The 20,811-nt window shown below is 35.3% G+C and overlaps 2 protein-coding genes across 19 annotated transcripts in view; one reads left to right on the top strand and one right to left on the bottom strand.

The window, feature by feature from the left end:
* slc12a5a (solute carrier family 12 member 5a) overlaps positions 1–20,811 on the top strand; it is a 2,560,186-nt gene that overhangs the window by 937,500 nt on the left and 1,601,875 nt on the right. The window lies entirely within an intron of this gene.
* Positions 1–20,811, bottom strand: part of nav1b (neuron navigator 1b) — a 947,042-nt gene that overhangs the window by 83,752 nt on the left and 842,479 nt on the right. The window lies entirely within an intron of this gene.

Genomic DNA, 20,811 nt, shown 5'->3' with positions numbered 1-20,811 from the left:
CTGCGCTGGAGGCAGTGGTGTCTTGTGGGCTCTCTCGGATGTGAGACAGGCAGCGAAACGGTGAGAAAAACAGAGAGAAACAGATCGAGAGAGCTGTGCGGTTGCCAGATCTTCCCAGCGCTCGCGAACGTCACCGCAGTAAGTAGGTCAGGCTGCAGGCTTCCATGATCGGGCAACGTAACACAGGATCTGATCTGTGTTGTGTTTGAATCTCCACATCACTGTGTGGGAACTTACCAATTATATTCCCTCTTTCACATTTTAGTCACGTTGCCATATATAACATATGCCTCAAGGATTACGTTGCCAAATTACTAAGCATCAAAACCCTTATTTAGCTTTTCAGAGCGTTCCTGACCAGACGCGGCTAAAACTGACTTCAATGCACATGAAGAGCATTGACCACTGGGAAAAAAAGACAGAACAAATAGAGCAATTATTTGTGAGCTTTCAGACATAAAACATATTTAGTTCTACAGTTCTTCTTTATGCAATGAGAATTATCTTTATATAATAATTTACTTATAATTCTTGGCCACACAGGATATTTACTGTATTTACAGAGAATAAATAAAACGTGATAATATATTTAATTTTATTATGTGGTTTCCCAGTGGTAGGTTGCAGCTGGAAAGGCATCTATAAAACACTTGCTGGATAAGTTGGCGGTTCATTCCACTGTGGCGACCCCTGTTTAATAAAGGGACTAAGCATATTATGTGGAATAACACATACTAATATGGGTACCAATATCTGTAAAAAGTATTGCATTCTAGAGAGCTGTGTTTAAATATAATTAGTTAAATAATGTAATATAAAATAATATAATATAAATAATATAATATAATATAATATAATATAATAATATAAATAATATAATATAAATAATAAAATATAATATAATATAATAATATAATATAAATAATAAAATATAATAATATAATATAAATAATATAATATAATATAATATAATATAATAATATAATATAATATAATATAATATAATATAATATAATATAAATAATAAAATATAATATAATAATATAATATAAATAATATAATATAAATAATGTAATATAATATAATAATATAATATACATAATAAAATATAATGACATAATATAATATAAATAATAAAGAGTAATATAATATAATATAAATAATAAAGAGTAATATAATATAATATAGTATAATATAATGTAATAATATAATATAATAATATAAATAATAAAATATAATAATATAATATAATATAAATAATATAATATAATATAAATTATAAAATATAATAATATAATATAATATAAATAATAAAATATCATATAATAATATAATATAAATAATATAATATAAATAATATAATTATATAATATAAATAATAAAATATAATGATATAATATAATATAATATAATATAATATAATATAATATAATATAATATAATATAATATAATATAATATAATATTCATTTATTTTCCTTCAGCTATGTGCCTTTATTTATCAGGGGTCGCCACAGTGGAATGAACCACCAACTTATTCAGCGTATGTTTTACACAGAGGGTGCCTTTCCAGCTGCAACCAGGTACTGGGAAAACCCATTCACACTCATTCACACACTAGGTTATTATTCCCAAAGCTGTCAGATGTCATATTTTTCATATGCATGACCGCATTAAGAAATGCAATACTAACGAATTTAACTACACACTGTAATATTGACAGCCAGTTAGTTTATTCAAATCAAGTCACCCTTAGCGCATGTGTTTGGACTGTGGGGAAAACCGGAGCACCTGGAGGAAACCCACACCAACACAGGGAGAACATGCAAACTCCACACAGAAATGCCAACTGACCCAGCTGAGACTCAAACCAGCGACCTTCTGGTGAGATGACAGTGCCAACCACTGAGCCACCGTGTCACCCTTTTATAGGGACAACTTACTTGAAATTAAAGTAGATTGAACATGAAACAATTAACTTGACTTTTGTTAGGACAACATGAAGGAATCATGTAGAACCCAGCGTTTTTTTTTACAGTGAATTAAACATCCAAAAATGAAATATAATTATTGATATATCAAAATAAAAAGGTGTAATAATATGCTGCATCAAGGTAAAATCATACATGGTTGATTTAAAATCATATATAATCATGCTTTAACCCAACCATTGATGCGATCGTGCCTCTTCCTCTGCTCTGTTATTTTAGCATGTCGTCGTGAACATTGAATGTTTATGAGATTCATTTATTCAGAGTTACACAAGAAGCATTTGTGTGTTTTCTCTCTCGGTTCACTCACTGTGATACTTGTATAATCAGAGCAAACATCTGAGGCCAAATGTGGCATGAGGAAATATGGAAATGCCGGCGATGGAGTCTGTCAAAGAGCTTCTCGCTTCTTAACTATACATCGGTAAATATTTGGACAGAATTACCGCAGCGCAGATGCAGCAGTGTTTGTCCAGATTGCGTAATATGAAGAACAGCTCCAGTCCTCAGAGGTCAGCAGACATGTTTTTATTATATTTTTTATTGAGGCATTTAGTTTTATGCTTCTACTGAAATAACATTCAAACCTCTAGCAGCATTCAAGTTAGAGGCCGCGTTTTTAGATCCTGATTGTTATTTGATCAACAACATTCTGAAAATTTAGTTTTCAGCGAAGAAACCATCATAAAAAAAAACCCTTATGATACTATTGATAAGAAAATCAAGATAAACCTATTCCCTTGCGCTTCTCTGTGTGTGCGCTGCTACAGTATATCAGTTCACTATGTTACATAACTGCCCCCTGCTGGTCATGTCTTTCTTGACCGTTTGACCGTTTTGTGCTGTGCCGCACAGTACTGCAGCATTGCGTGTGGTCAGTTTGTAAAAAAACTAATTACAATTACTCAAGCTACTGTAATTGAGCAGTTTTTTTCTCAGGAGTTGCAATTTACTAAGTAGTTTTATAAATGTGTACCTTTACTTTCCCTTGAAAACATTTTTAGTGCAGTATCGGTACTTTTACTCCACTAATTTCCTTCAACCTGCAGTCACTATTTCCTGACTATGGGGATTAGATAAATCAGTCCTGTGAGTCCAATCAAATCACACACAGAAGGTAAATCGCATCATAATGATCTACCTCAAGACATGGGCGATATAATTGCAACAAACTGCTTGGAAGCATTAAAAATGTATAAGAAGATGATACACCCAGCAGGCACAAGACGTCAACATGACGTCAGATTGACATTGCACCCTAACGTCAAGGGGACAGTGCATTTTGTCTGGAAATGAAAAATGGGTTGACATCAGAACTCAACATCTGACCAACGTCAATGTCCAACCTAAAGCCAAATATGGCTCTGTTTAGGATTTAAAGTGGTTAAATTAAGTTACAGTATAGTTAAAGTATTTAAGTTATGTGTTTTTATCTAGCTTTTAGGGCTGCTCGATTTTGGGAAAAAATCATAATCACGATTATTCAAAATGATTTTCAGTTAAAGTCAAAATTTTTAGCGCTCCTGAGAATTTTTTTTTAAATAAATATTTTAAATAAATATTTCCATACATAAAAAGATGCTTACAGAGCAAGGAATTTTAACAGTATTTTCTATAATATGTTTTGTTCTAGGCTTATTTGTTTTATTTTAGCTAGAATAAAAGCAGGTTTAAATAATTTGAAACCCATTTTAAGGTCAATACTATTAGCCCCCTTAAGCAATATATTTTTTGATTGTCTGCAGAAGAAACTACTGTTATACAATGATTTGCCTAATTACTCTAATTAAGCCTTTGAATTGCACTTTAATCTGAATGCTTGTATTTTGAAAAAATATATAGTAAAATATTATGTACTGTCATCATTGCAAAGATAAAAGAAATCAGTATTTAGACATGAGATATCAAAACTATTGTGTTCAGAAATAAGTTAAAAAAAATCTTCTTTCCATTAAACAGAAATTGAGCAGGAAAAGGGTTGCTAATATTCAGGAGGGTGAATAATTCTGACTCCAACTGTATACATAGTTATTTTCCTCCCTGCAAAGGAAAGAGAAGTAAATACAATAAAATAAAAATATGAAACAAACTGTGTTTTAAGCATCTTCACCCTAAGAAAAACACTTTAGCTACAAAAATTCTTCTGTCAAGAGCAGTGAGGGATTTTCTCCTTTTGTTTGATTAATGATTAAAACAGGCGGCAGCAGGATTATTTCGCGCGGTCACTTTAATGGTTTCTCTTTCACGTTTCTTTTGATCCTCAACTTGTTTGTTTATTACACCTATTTGACCATTAAAGCGCTCAAGTTAATACGACTTTAGCTGTCTGCGCTCCTCTGCTCGTCTCAGTGTGCGAATGAGACGTGAGAGTGCCGCACACACACACATAAGCACGAGGTCTTTCGCGCTTTTAAGAGCAACACGTGTACAGCTGGAAAGGGGGCGGTATATGATGCAATAATCATTTATCTCAATTAATGCTTTTTCATAATCGTTTGAAGCCAAAATCGAAATCGTTTTTTTGGATTAATTGCAAAGGTCTATTAGCTATGTACATTTTCCTATTAAGATTACTGCAAAAAATATATTTCTTAAAAAGGTTTTTGAACTTGTTTCTAGTACAAATATCTAAAAATACTTAATTTAAGTCGTTTTCTTAGACAAGCAAAAAATATTGTCCTGTTTTAAGATAAAAAAAATGGCTTTAACAAGCAAAATAATTAGCCAATTGAGTAAGATAAATAATCGTGTTTTTCCTTTTGACATAAAATTATTTTTCTTACCCCATTGGCTGATTATTTATCTTAGTTTAAGTAAAATCTCACTTAATTTTAGCATATCATGTCTTTTTTAGCATATCATGTAATTTTAGCATATCATAAGCCAACGCAAGTGGCTTATTCGTATGAATTTGTACAATCTAATTCATACAATTTAATACGATTTGCTCATCACCCAATGGCGGTTGGGGTTGGGTGCCACGCCTCCTTTTTAAAATCGTACATTTTCATATGACTAAACTTGTACGAATTCGTATGAATTAGCCACTAAACTAACAAAACGTGAAATACTTACGTTGCCTCGTGAGATCAGGTTTTTCTTGTCTAGAAAATGCTTTCTGATTCAAGAATTTTTGGATGATTAGACTAGAAACAAGACATAAAATCCTGTTTTTATTTTTTAGCATTTACAAATTTTATAAATGAGACCCCTGGACCCTCCTACGGCGCAAATCAGATGAGATGTTTTTTTAATCACAAACATATTACTTTCCAAAGTGCAAGACTAGTGCATTTGTTTAAATCATTGGTGCATGAATCCTTTTCTTAAATTAGAAACCCTGACTGCAATCCCAGGATATCACGGTTTTTATTACATTTAAGAGCAATAATGTGCCGGCTCAGTAAACATGTCTTCCAGCGGTGCATTTACTTTCAACCCTGACACTTCATTAGCGCAGACGGTAATTCAGATCCACTAGATATCCTCCATGACCTGTGGAAGAGAGCGTTTGGATCCAATCCCAGCTTTATCACACCATGAACATCTGTTGTGTGAGTGTGGGAAAAGGATGAGCCGCGTCTTTAAGAGCGCATGCACACTCAGAGCTCAGTGCAGATGGTGAATCTCGTCTCTTTTTGAGACGGTGATGCAGATCTTGAAAATGCATCCTTATTGGTTGTCTTATGTTGTATAAAGTGCCTTAGTTCGTGAAATAAAAAGGGAAGCAACACCAGTAGAAGCAACCCCAGGCTCAGTGGAAATATGTGCCTCAGCCTACAATTTACATGGGCTGAATTTAAACAAACAAATTAAATTTAGTAATGTTTAACTTAATTTGTTTAAATTTATGCCGTATACCAGGGGTGCTCAACCCTGTTCCTGGAGATCTACCTTCCTGCAGAAGTCAGTTGCTACCCATATCAAACACACCTGCCTGTAATTATCACGTGGTGTTCAGGTCCTAATTAATTGGTTCAGGTGTGTTTGATATGGGTAGCAACTGAAATCTGTAGAAAGGTGGCTCTCCAGAAACAGGATTGAGCACCCCTGCCGTATACACTATGTACCTGACAAAAGTCTTGTCGCCTATCCAAGTTTTAGGAACAACAAATAATAACTTCTAGTTGATCTTTTGGTATCAGAAGTGGCTTATATGAAAGGCAAAGGCCTCTAGATTATGCTTATTTGACCAAAATAAAAAATGATTATGCCTTGATTTTTAATGATTTAATTAGGACTGCAAGATCTGACTTTGCTAAGACTAAAGTCTTGTCATTTAACCCCTTCAGACCTGAATTATGTTCCAAATTTCAGATAAATGGGATGTCATGTGGTGTCCATTGTAATGGAAGCAGGGTCTGAAGGGGTCAACAGACATAATGTCCAGTATAGAATATAAAGTCATGCTGCAGTGGAGACAGAATGAATATTGTGTCTGACTCCATCATGACCTTGGAGGACTGCATCCATACATCTCTGCAGTACTCAAATCACTGATTAATAAAGTCATCTGGAATGGCAAAGAAAGCATTCTTGCAGGACTTCCAAAGTTCATCAAGAGTCTTTGGATTCATCTTCAATGCCTCCTCATTCATTTTAGACCAGACATGCTAAATAATGTTCATGCCTGGTGACTGGGCTGGCCAATCCTGGAGCACCTTGACCTTCTTTGCTTTCAAAAGCTTTGATGTGGAGGCTGAAGTATGAGAAGGAGTCCTGTGGTTTGTAATGTAATGGGCTGCACAAATGTCTTGATACCTCAGGCTGTTGATGTTGCCATCCACTCTGCAGATCTCTCGCACACCCCCATACTGAATGTAACCCCAAACCAAGATTTTTCCTTCACCAAACTTGAGTGAATCTTGGGTCCATGCAGGTTCCAGTAGGTCTTCTGCAGTGTTTGTGATGATTGTGATCAACAGATGATTCTTTAGAAATATTTACCTTCTGCCACTTTTTCAAATGATAACCTAGAAGTCAAGTTATTATGTGTTGCTCTTACAACTGAGATCAACGACAAGACTTTTGTCAAGTACTGTAAATTGTTTGCAACTTACCTTAAAATAATTAAGTCCAATTAATGTTTTAAGTAATAGTTTTAGAAGAAATTCTGGGTTTCATTTATAACACTTAGAAACCATCCTAAAAGTCAACTTAAACCTGAATAAAATTGATTTATTATTGATTATTGCTCTTATGATGATATAAAGTGATTCAATTAGGTCGATATTTAAGTTACATGTTTTTATTCATAGTTTATTTACAGCTATGCGCAGTTTACTGCAAAAATAATTTCCTGAATCGATTGTTTTACTTGTTTCTAGTCCAAATATCTAACAAATACTTAATTCAAGAAGTCTTGTTTTAAGATTTAAATAATGCCAAAAGTAAGTGAGTTTTGCCTTAAAACAAACAAAATAATCTTGTTTTTACTTTTGACATAAAATTATTTTGCTTACACCATTGGCTGATTATTTACCTGGTTTAAAGTAAAATATCTCTTAATTTTGGCATATTATGTCTTAAAACAAGACAATGGGCCCTATCATACACCCGGTGCAATGTGGTGCAAAGCGCAACGCAATTGTTGGCAAGTTTCAGCTTGGCGCAAGAGTTGTTTTGACGTTTTGCGCTACGCTGTTTAAATAGCAAATGCATTAGCGCTCATATGTGCACCCATAGGCATTCTGGTCTAAAAAGGAAGGCGTTCTGAGGCGCACTGCTGGCGCGTTGCTATTTTAAGAAGCTATAATAGATTTTTCAATAGACCAAAACAAAGCAGGTCTATTGTCCACACTGCCAAAAATGCTTTTCTTACTTGATTTTTGTCTTGTTTCTAGTCCAAATATCTAAAAATTCTTAATTTGAGAAGAATTTTCTAGACAAGCAAAACATGTTGTCTTGTTTTAAGAAATAATCTGCTAATATTAAGTGATTTGTTACTTAAAACAAGCAAAATAATCTGCCAATGGGGTAAGCAAAATAATCTTGTTTTTCCTTTTGATCAATTTTGCTTACCCAGTGGTCAGCATGTTGCGTTACCACACTGCAAGACCCGAGTTCGATCCTTACCTATCTAATTGAATTTATTTATTTATTTATTTTTCATTTTTATTGTTAAGACATATAATACTGTTTGGGTTGTTGAACATTTCAACTTATAAAGCAGCTGTTTTCTTGAAAAATACGTGATCGTGTCATTAGAAATTGGAAATTACTTTGTTTTAATATAGTCAGTCGTGAACTGAGGTGGGCCGGTCTAAGGCTTGAAACTCCAGGGCTGAGAAGGAGTCCCACTCCGGCCCTGAACTGAATACATGTATGTTCCTGTAAATGTTGTTAGTGTGAAAAGGAACAAACATTGCTGTCGTCATACTTCCCCCTAGTGTTCATTTCACCCACAAACTCCAGTCAAATGGATGTTGAAGTCGTTTTTTGCAGTTTCACAAAATAATAAAATAAAAAAATGCAATCTAAAGCAGCAGGGATGGATTTAGTTATAAACACTTGAATTGATAAGGTCATATCAGATGTATCAGGGTCATTTTCTGCTTCTGAATATGACCCTGTCTTGTATCTACTTTCAAATATTGATATTGTGCAAAAGTGCGCTTGTTTTTGCACACTTCGGATTCAGTTGCCTATGGGATAAATGACTAAGAACAGCAGAAAACGGTCAAACTACTGGCTCTACAATCAAGTATGTTCACGATTATACATAAAAAGTGCAATGATATAATAAGAAAATGTCAGTTTCCAACATCAAGCAGCATAACCTAACCATAATGCCTGCAGTAATTTTATGTAAAGAATTGTAATGTTTTGTATGTTTTATTATATTTCTATTTGGTCAATTTTAAGCCTCCTGTGGACATGTGTAGAAAACTAGCAAGTTTGCTAAAACACTTAAACAAATGCATTTGGTTGTCCAGTGTAATTGTGATGTCCATGTCAAATAAATAAATAAATAAAAATAAATAACAAGCTGTTTTAAGCATCTACAAATCAATGGTAGTGAATGAGACCGGAAGTCTCGAGCCAAAAACATTCCATTGGCTTCACCTGCTTGTACATCAGGAATAAGGTCAATAGAATAACCTTTAAAAACTGGCTGATCAAATGACCTGGTGTTTAGCAGTCAGTCAGAAAGACGTTTTTGGAAAAAGCACACCAGTGAACGTGACTCTAGAAAGCTTCATTGTTCAAAACCTCACAGTTAAATGCACACAGAGCCCAATAAAAGAGTAATTAAACAAGACGAATTTAATGAGCTACATCAATAAACGAAGGAAGAGGAAGCTTTGTCTGCGCTGGACCGAATTGCTTTAGAAAATCTGAGCTGCTTGATCAGGCAGGAGAAGCGGCACAGCGATGTGAAGACATCTTATGCAACGTCTGGGTGGAAGTGGAGAATTCTGCCCCAGATACGCCATTACGCAATACTCTGATGTTGAATTCCATCACGCCTTCGCACAACAGATCTGTGTTAGTGCAAATGTAATTGCATATAATAATATATATATATATATATATATATATATATATATATATATATATATATATATATATATATATATATATATATATATAGCATGCTATTGGTTAAATACTATTGTACCAATTTAATTTTAAAGTACAGCCACTACAAAACCAGACCCTATAATAAAAAAAAATTGTTTACTGTGTTGTTAAAAAAATCTAAATTGTAGTTAGTTTTGCTGGGTGATTTTTGTGGCATTTGCAATAAAAAATATTAAAAAATAAATAAATAAATAAATATATATATATATATATATATATATATATATATATATATATATATATATATATATATATATATATGCTATTTTTTCTATTTTCATTTTTAAATTAAAGCAACTTAAATCCAAGTCAATCATATCTTAGTGATCAATAAAACTGTCAGAGAAGCATATGAGCAGAATTGTTCAGTTCATTTATTTACTGTAAATAATATGCTGTACTAAACAGAAACAAATTATAGCATATAACAGCAAAAACTAAATAATCCAATAAAACCAGGTGTTACACAGTTAAAATACTATAGTGATTTATAGTAAAGGGAAATATTTAGAAATTAGCATTATATTGTATATATGTATTTACAACTCTTCATTAATAAATTACACTATATAATGTAGTATCATTAGTAACTATCATGAAATAATAGACAAATTACCAACCTATGTCACACATGAGGTCACACGGGTCCCCGGTTGCAAAAAGAGACCAATTGCAATAGCAAACATGTCGTGTTGTGCAGTAAGATGCCAAATTCGAAAAGTCCAAAAATAGAAAACTTAACTTTTATCGTACACCGCACTGCTTTTAAAGCTTGTGTTTATGTGTATGGAAATGTACTAGTATCCACCCTCCCTGTTAAATTTGATCTAATCTGTGTCCTGAAACACAACCCCTCTCCTGCTTTCACTTCTCAGACTGACGGAGGGAGCGATTCGTTTGTGAATGAATCTCCGTTATGAACGACTCATTCACTAGCCGACAATAATACAAGTTTCTGGCAGCGCAGCATCTCGTTGTCATATTTCTTTTGCATGGTTTGCTGATTTTATTCAACAAAACTAGCATAAGCCGAGTGTTTAGTGCGAGTTGGTGCTGCTTTGCCTTATTGTGAATGCAGTGACTGTATTATCATCAATAACGTTACCTGATTAGCACAAAAGTTCAGAACATACAAAAACGTAAAAACTAAATGTTACCCATGAAATGTTCTGCCTTTGTGCTTTCTTTTCTTTGTTTGCTCGTTACTACACCCGTAGACATCGCTAAAGTCCAGCATCTTCACTTAGTAACACTGTCTTGACCAGTGCAGTTGAATGACATTTGTCCTGGGAGCACTGTACAAAGATGGCGGCGCTATTGACACATGCTCAAAGTCCATATGCAAACTGGATTACTGCAACTCTCTACTAGCTGGGCTTCCAGCTAGCTCTATCAAGCCTCTTCAACTGCTCCAGAATGCAGCAGCACGAGTGGTCTTCAATGAACCTAAAAGAGCACATGTCACTCCGCTGCTAGTCCGTTTGCACTGGCTGCCAGTTGCTGATCGCATCAAATTCAAAGCTCTGATGTTTGCCTACAAAGTGACCTCTGGCCTTGCTCCTTCTTATCTGCTCTCGCTTCTGCAGATCTATGTGCCCTCCAGAAACTTGCGTTCTGTGAATGAACGTCGCCTCGTGGTTCCATCCCAAAGAGGGAAGAAATCACTTTTGCGAACGCTCAATCTGCCCAGTTGGTGGAATGAACTCCCTAACTGCATCAGAACAGCAGAGTCACTCGCTACTTTCAAGAAACGACTAAAAACCCAACTATTTAGTCTCCACTACACTTCCTAATCTGCAATTGCCTCTCTGAATATCACACTAACTGTACCCAAAAAAAAAAAAAATACTAATACTACTAATACTTCCCTTCTTAGACTTTACAGACCTGAAACTTGCCTATAGCACTTATTCATTGTTGCTCTTGGTTGTGTAAATTGCTTCCTTGTCCTCATTTGTAAGTCGCTTTGGATAAAAGCATCTGCTAAATGACTAAATGTAAATGTAAATGCAATATCTAGTGTATATATCTATGTGTAATGCCGCTACATGTAAATAGTTACTCCTCAACACTGGTAATACAGCAGTGCGTGTCTGTCACAGCTAAACACACACACTCTCTTGCTGTGTGTGTTTGTGTGATGCAGTGCTGCATGTCTATAACAGGTAAACACACTTTTACTGTCTCTTATACTGTTGCGCTTAAGGAAGATGTATGGAATCTGCCGTGTTTCACATTCCAGGGCTATTCTGATGGATTGCTCCAGATTTCCAGCCTCAACAAGTTAATGTTCTTCCCATTTGTCACTAGACGTGGCACAAATAAAATGCACAGCCGAGTAAGGACGTGAGCGTGTATGTATGTGCGTCCTTCTGTTTACTGAAGATCGGTCTTGTATTAAATGTTATGTAAAAACCTTGTCGTTGGTTGCCAGAATGGTATTTGGAATCCAGTGAGAGTTAATGATGATTAGAGCGAGTGTGATGAAGCATGTTGGATCATGTTAGAAACCAGTTTAAGCGTCCAATCAGACGGATTAAACGCATTTAAAATGACTCTGAACTGCGGCTTTAGAACAACTAATTCCCACGCTGCCCTCAAGACCCTCTGAGACTCTCTGAGTGTGTGTGTGTGTGTGTGTACGTGTTTTTGTGACATATCAGGACACAAATCTGTATAATGGCATGGGTATGACACAGGTATTACAAAAAGGAGGTGAAATATGAAGACATTGGTGACATCCTCATTTCTCAAAAAGCTTATAAATCACACAGGGTGAGTTTAATCAGAGAGTAAAGCTGCACACAGTTTCCTGTGATGGTTGGGTTTAGGGGTAGGGTGGGGTAAGGGCAATACAATATATGGTTTGGACCGTATAAAATGAATGGAAACCTATGTAATGTCCTCACTATTCACAAAAACAAACATGTGTGTGTGTGTGTGTTTGTGTGTGTGTGTGCCAACACGTCTGTCACGTCAGCTTCTCTTGATATGCGACAAGCCTAATTTCATGTTTTATTCAGGGAGTCTTTCTGCCAAAATAATCAATATAAGGCAGTATAGGCTGGAATATGCTGACCAATCAGAACTCAGAAGTCATCACATGACTGACCTGTCCAATATTAAGCTGTCAGTCTGACTCGCCTGTCTAAGATTAGGTCTTTCTGTCCTTATTGTCCGATAAAAGTTTATTCAAGTACATGTTTGATTAGAAATACACATGATTAAGCACTAAACAGGAATAAAAGCAGAGTAAACAGTTAAACACTCTTTCTTTCTTTAATTTACTTTAATGCTTCATCCTTACATTCAGTGGTGGAATTGCTTAATGCTGCTTTATGAACTGAAATTGAAACTAAAGTGCATGCATTTATGAATTATGCATGATGGCTTTTCTTAGTAGTTTATAACAGTATTGCTTGGCTGATGCTGGGGTGTTCTGGGTGGTCGCTAGACAGTTGCTATAGTGATTTTAGTAGTTGCTGGAGTGGTTGTTAAGATGGTACTAGGAGGTTCTTGGTGGTTGCTACAACATTCCAAAGCAGTAGCTTTCATTTTCTGGGTGGTCAGCTGGTAGCTGGTCTAGCTACTGAATTAATATATATATATATATATATATATATATATATATATATATATATATATATATATATATATATATATATATATATATATATATATATATGTATATATGTATGTGTGTGTGTGTGTGTGTGTGTGTGTGTGTGTGTGTGTGTGTGTGTGTGTATATATATATATATATATATATATATATATATATATATATATATATATATATATATATATATATATTAGTGCTGTCAAAATTAGTGCGTTAACGCATGCGTTTAATTTGAAATAATTAACACATTAAAAAAATTAACGTAGTTGCAGGTTTTTTTTTACTTCCTGTTGTGGCCGATGTGTGGTAAACATGCAAAGAATTATGTATAAGACCAAGGTAGCACTTTATGAAGGCTAGTTTCAGTATAAAACATTTAATGTCGCATCACCAGTTACTAGGGGATATGCTAGGGGATGATGGGGTTTGACATTTAGGTAATTAAAATATATTTATACAAACAGTATACCAAAAATATGTGCTCTAATCTATCTATCTATCTATCTATCTATCTATCTATCTATCTATCTATCTATCTATCTATCTATCTATCTATCTATCTATCTATCTATCTATCTATCTATCTATCTATCTATCTATCTATCTATCTATCTATCTATCTGTCTGTCTGTCTATCTGTCTGTCTGTCTGTCTGTCTGTCTGTCTGTCTGTCTACAAAGTGCAAGGGGTGGCGCTCGCCCCTAACCTAATGTACTATACAGCAGAGTAGTCCTATGTGTTGCAAAAAGTATGTCACATGACCTTCTTACCTGTCCGCTTCACGCAAGCTGAGAAGGATATACGAATAACAGCCAGATAACGTGCACAAAGAAATGAGCAACAACCAAATACACACTTAGACAGGTTTTTCTAAACGCCTTAGAAAATTGTTTTCTAAACAATGCAATAAATACAAACATGGAAACAAGCGGAAAAAGCAGAAAAAGAAAAGTCAAAGGGCTAGTGAGTGGTCTGACGCGCGCTTTTATGACGGGTGGTCTTTGCTTATTGGATGTGACGTGAGAGTGACATAACCAGGGAGGAAATGACTGACAGCTGAATAGACCAATGAACGGAACCTGAGAATAGTGAAAGCATATATGGGAGAACAGAGCCAGAGAGAGAGAGGGGGAAAAAAACAAACAGAGCACAAATAACATAAATACAAAACACAGAAGTATAAACCAGCCTTTTGATGGGCTAATAATCCTGGGCAAAAACATCTGCAGAAATCTGTGGATTTTCTGCATGGACAGATTCCGTATGGGCTTAGTTAAAAGTCAGCTTGTTAAATTATATTCATATTTCTAGGTTCTCAAAAAATGTAGCCCTGGGCACATTTTCCTATTGAGCCTGTGTTGGGAACTCTTCAATCCTCAGATCTTGTGGTGTGCGCTGTATATATGGCTCTGGTCCTTTTTCTCAGCACAAGTCTTTCAGTTTTATGGCTCTCCAGGTGAAAGGTGTTAATCTGGTCTCCTGGAACAGTAATAACACACCTGACTTGTCATTTTCTGACTCAACCACAGCATGCTCTTGGCCGGGACCAGCAGTCCTGACTAGTTGCACAGAAATTACATGCTTCACCTGGAGTTTAGACACGCGGCGGCTTACAAGAACAAAAATAATGGCAAGTTTGTAGTGTTTGCCATGTGTTGGCAGACTTTAAGGCTAAAACAGCAGCCAATTGTTTGACTTCACAATGAAAGAGCTCTGACACTGTCAGCGACTCGGAGAAGAAACAATAGAGCTGCTTAAAAAAAGGGCTTTTGGTATTTGCAGGAGAAGTGGCTGGGCTCATTGATATTTTAGTAAGTGAGAATAATACCTGCCAACATTTGTCTCTGAAATTGCGGGTGCGGGGCCAGGGGCCTTAGGGTGAGGCGTCAGAGTAACACAGCTAAGTAAATATACTGCAAAAAATGCTTTTCTTACTTAATTTTTTTTCCTTGTTTCTAGCCCAAATATCTAAAACTTCCTAAATTAAGAAGAATTTTCTAGACAAGCAAAATATATCGTCTTGTTTTGAGAAATAATATGCCAATATTAAGTGAGTTTTTCCTTAAAACAAGCAAAATAATCTGCCAATGGGGTAAGCAAAATAATGTTATGTCAAAAGAAAAACAAGATTAATTTGCTTGTCTTACCCAGATTTTTTTGTCTTGTTTCTTAAATTTTAGACATTTAGACTAGAAACAAGACAAAAAATCTAAGCAAGAAAAGCATTTTTTGCAGTGTATACTATGCACCGGGTATGGGGCAGCCGCTCCGATCAGACACTTTACCAAAGTCAGAGATCCGGGGGTGTTATAGACTGTATCAAAAAGCTGGGGGTTGGGGGGTGAAATTACGGGAGTTTTCCTGTAGAAATAACAAAACGGGAGGGTGACGGGAGATGGGTCTGAAATACAGGAGACTCCGTGAAAAACGGTAGTGTTAGCAGGTATGGTGAAAATATTAAACTTAAAAAAAATAGAAAGAAATATACAGTTAAAGTCAAAACTATTAGCCCTTCTGTGAATTTTTAATTATCTTTTTTCTGCAACTCTGATACAACTTTTATTTATGGCGAAAAAAAAGTTTACCGAAATGTGTATATTCCAAAATATGAAGCTGATTGGTCAGTTCTTATCACAAGACTCGCTTTGAAGATGTTTTCAGCTGGGTGCAGGCACAAGCACATCACCCTGCTTGTGCACACAAAGCGAGGCTTTATGAAATGCTGAAACAGTCGCAGCAAATGTGTCAAAGCTTCAAAACCTGTCTCTACAGTCACACACTGCAAACGATGCTTTTCTTACCCAGATTTTTTGTCTTGTTTTTACTCCAAATATCTAAAAGTTCTTAAATCAATAAGCATTTGCTAGACAAGCAGAACATATTGTCTTGTATGTAAAAGAAGAAGAAATAATATGCCAACATGAAGTGAGTTTTTCCTTATATCAAGCTAAATAATTTGTCAATGGGGTAAGCAAAATAATCTTATCACAAATCATAAAACAAGATTATTTTACCCCATTGGCAGTTTATTTTGCTTAATTTGAGGAAAAACTCACTTCATTTTGGCCTATTATTTCTTAAGACAAGACAATATGTTCTGCTTGTCTAGAAAATGCTTCTTGATTTAAGAATTTGTAGATATTTGGACTAGAAACAAGACGAAAAATCTGGGTAAGAAAAGCATTTTTTGCAGTGCACCTAGTGGTAATTTTTTATGTATTGCTTTGGAACAGCTTCAGCAAAGAAACGGTTACAAAAACTGAGGAATTATACCCCACGATGTTGATATTTCAAGCAATTCAGTGGAGCAGTGAGAGTTCCTGACTAGCATGCAGAGATAATGGGTTCGAATTCAGGGTGATGCAGCTATAAACATTAGTTTTTAAGTGCTCTGTTCTTGTAACATATTTTGTTTCAACATTGGTCTGACATGCCGATGAACATTTTGTGAATAAATTAGTGCTGTCAAAATTAGTGCGTTAACGCAAACGATTAATTTGAAATATTTAACGCATTAAACCATTAACGCAATTAATGAAGTTGCAGGTTTTTTTTTTGTTTTTTTTTTACTTCCTGTTGTGGTCGACGTGTGGTAAACATGCCAAGAAATATGGATAAGACCAAGGAAGCACTTTTTGAAGGCAGGTTTTAGTATAAAACAATTAATGTCGCATTACCAGGCTCTCCAGAGTTTCTTGAAATTTCAGGTGTGTCATTTTGAACTTTCCACTTTTGTTTTAATGGAGTTTGATACCGCATGGCGAATGGAAAGAAAAACCTCCGCATTTCGTGACTCGGTGGATTTACATTGTAAACGTTAAATACAAGCTAAAAACGTATTACTTTTTAGTTCATATATTAAAGGGCACCTAGGTTATCCCTTTTTTTTCCAATTTAATATAAGTGTTTTTACGTCTCTAGAATGTGTCTTTAAAGTTTCAGCTCAAAACACCAATCAGATTTTTCATTATACCTTTTACAAGATTGTATTTTATACATTTTTCCACCACGGGGCTGTTTTGTCGTACTGCGCCTTTAAGGCTAGTCCTCCCCGCCCACAGTTTCTACGTGCCTTTCTGCGTGCCTTAATCTCCTCCTTCGGCTGCGTCAGACAACAGACAGACATAAAGGAAGAAGATCTCATGTAGCGTTTGTGAGAAATACTACAGTAAGAACTTTACCCATGAGTATTTGTTGTGCAGTTGCATCAAAGAGTCACAATGGCGCTACAAAGTTCATCCGCGCACACACATCGCAGCAGACACACACACACACACACACCAAACAGACAGAGCACGCGTTTAGCTTTGCACTCTTTTTGCACGCAAATGTGACAGAATACAGGTTAATCTCCACTGCTGTGTGGGTATCTGTTATGTTAATGTAGAAAATAAACCTGATTTAACGTCCACAAACCTGGATTGAAGCGCCTTCTTTTATAATTGTTCTGACGCGCGGCTTTGCTGATGAAGTAAAGCTGAAGTAAATCGCTGTACTTAATTACTAGAGGTGTGAACCTACACTAGTCTCACGGTTCGGTTCGGTTCGGTTACGATTATCATGCCATCGATTCGGTTCAATTTGATATTTCGGTGCATCGACGGTGCTTTTCATACACATTTTTATATTTTCTTCACAGCAGCAGTACTTGTATTAAAATGCATGAATATATTTATATTTATATACTATTTGTAGTACAGTTTTGTCATTTAATACAGTCAGATATATAAACTGTACCTTTAAACAACACAAGCACTTAGCAAATAATATAAACAAATATTAATATCCAGCTCGCTTTCTGATCCTTGTCTAGTTCTCTTACACCCCTTTGATTGGTCACACCGTCAACCAAAACAGTTGCGATTGGCTCTTGCGTGCTGTGTTCTTCACAAATGAGTGACACTAGCCCCTTTCACACAGTGATACCGGTAAATATCTGGAAAATTTCCGGAACTACTTTACCGGTATATTGAAAAAAGCGCTGTTCACACAGGCGAGGACGTTACGGAAATTTTCCGGAAAAGAGCATTCACACATCCATCCCAAAATACCGGTAAATTCTGACATCATTCACCACAAATGAGCTTTAAACGGCTGCGCTTGTGTTTGTAAACATTTGCCTAAATTACAAACTCTGTGGATGATCAATATTGTGAACAACTTTCGCAGGATCACTTTCGCATGTCGAGATGTTCATAATATGTGCGTGTGCAGGCGCTCACAGGCACACGCAAAGCTTGAAGGTAAACAAACAACGGCTTATCATAAGCATCTCATCGATGATTATTTACACATTTGGCATAAAGAAGAACATATAAACGTGATCTGACTAACTTCTAGCAGCTAAATGTGTCTGGAAAAATATTCAAAGGTTTTTATTCTCACAAACCGCGCGGACGTAAATGCGTCTGACTGTTGTGATTGGCTAAAGCAGACGTCTCACGTCAGCACGTTCTAGACGTGCACGCGCTTATTACGGCAATCTTCCTTCTGCATTCACACAGCGCAGCATTCCGGCAAATTGCCGGTAATGTTACAACTTCTCTTTCCGGAAAATAGCCAGAACGAATTTACCGGTATTTTCAAAAAGGACCTGTTCACACATACAGACCTTTTTTGTGTGAAAAGGTCTGTTTGTGTGAAAGGGGCTACTGATAAGCGGCTCGTTTCTGTATCCAGAAGTAACCCTGTAAAACAGCCGAGAGGAGAAGAAAAGCCACGCCAGCAGGTCAAATGGGCCACAGTGTGTGTGTGTGTCTGTGAGAGAGAGAGAGAGAGAGAGAGAAATGGGGTACTTTCATTCTCTCAATCGCAGTGAAATCGGGGCTTTTGTTGTATATGTCAGTTAAAGACTGATCCAGCAAACACACACAGTGATATTGTGCACTGTTTATGAGTTTTAAATACTTAAATAGTTAATAAATAGCTCGCCTTTCTCGCGACAGAGCGCATATGAGGTAAATGACGTCAGTAATAACCGGCTATGATTATTACTGAACCGATACCAAATTGTCCACGTCTGCATCGCGGTGCACCGAAGAAACGATTAATTTTGACACCCCTATTAATTACACACGTGCACTGTTTTAAAACCTTTTAAACATGTGAAAATTACTCTTGATCTCATTTGATGATGATTATTGATCCTAGCAAACTGAGCAGACCCTTTATTCCCGGTTGCTTTGTCTGGACTTCTGGTCTTGTTGGTATGATTATACACGTGACTACCGGGACATGTTAATATGCGCAGCTGTCAATCAATTCGGTGGGCGGGGCAACCGCATTTCTACGTCAAGTCTGAAAACCGCTCCAATTGGTCCATCGTTTTTATGCTGTTAAATTGAAAAAAAAGGACTGGGTGTGTTTATATCACCCCAATATGACGGTCTATACACTATACTGTATCTACACATGTCTGTACAAACAGCTTGAAAAGTAGATTTTTCACCATAGGTGCCCTGTAAGGGTTAGTTATGACATCCCAAAATCATTCCACATAAATCTGCAGATTTTTACCAAATTTCTGTGCAGAAATAGCAAAAAATATCCACAGATTCCATCTGGCCCTACTAATAACAGACTTCAGCTGTATTTTGTATTTGTTTAAAGCATGATAAATTGATCTCATCACAAAAAAAGGTGGCAGGTTTTTAGTGTTAGCACGAGGCTAAAACAGCGGCTGATTGTTTGACAGCACAATAAAAGAGCTCCGTCACTGTCTGAGGGGAAACAATGAAAGAGCTGGAGGTATTGGCAGAAGTGGCTGCGCTCATTGGCATATGCAGCTTTGCTTTTGTCATTACCTGCTGCAGCCGGAGCGGAGGAGAAAATGAGAGCTGAAAGCAGGAGTGTAGAGATAAGCTGAGCTTTGAGAGCCGCTTGATTAGCACAAAGACCCTATAGTGAATATTGAGAGCGGTCCGGCTGTTCTACAGGAGGATCTGAAGGAGCTGAACACACTCCTCAATCACTGCCAGAGCAAAGCAGGGGAAACTTCAGGAAAACAACTCTCTGGCTTGTGATATAAAGCACCATTGAAAGAGTGTAATGCTGAGTGATATACGTGTTGAGGGCAAAATTATAAGCCCTCCTGTCAAATATTTCTCAAGTGATACTTAATGGAGCTAGGACATTTTCACAGCGTTTCCGATCTACAGCCATAGTACACTGCTACTCTTGTGATATTGCTCATACATATGTATATAATTGTTATTATTATTATTTTACTATTATTAATATTATTGTTTTTATTTTTATTATTATATATATATATATATATATATATATATATATATATATATATATATATATATATATATATATATATATATATAATTTTACTATTTTATTATTTGTTATTTTATATATATATATATATATATATATATATATATATATATATATATATATATATATATATATATATATATATATATCATTTTAATTATTATTATTTTACTATTATTAATATTATTGTTTTTAATTTGATTATTTATTAATGTATATATATATATATATATATATATATATATATATATATATATATATATATATATATATATATATAATTTTTATTTTACTATTTTATTATTTATTATTTATAAATATATATATA

This window comes from Danio rerio, chromosome 6 (assembly GCF_052040795.2).
Source record: "Danio rerio strain M-AB ecotype USA chromosome 6, GRCz13ab, whole genome shotgun sequence".
NCBI lineage: Eukaryota > Metazoa > Chordata > Actinopteri > Cypriniformes > Danionidae > Danio > Danio rerio.
This window is presented reverse-complemented; position numbering and strand designations above follow the sequence as displayed.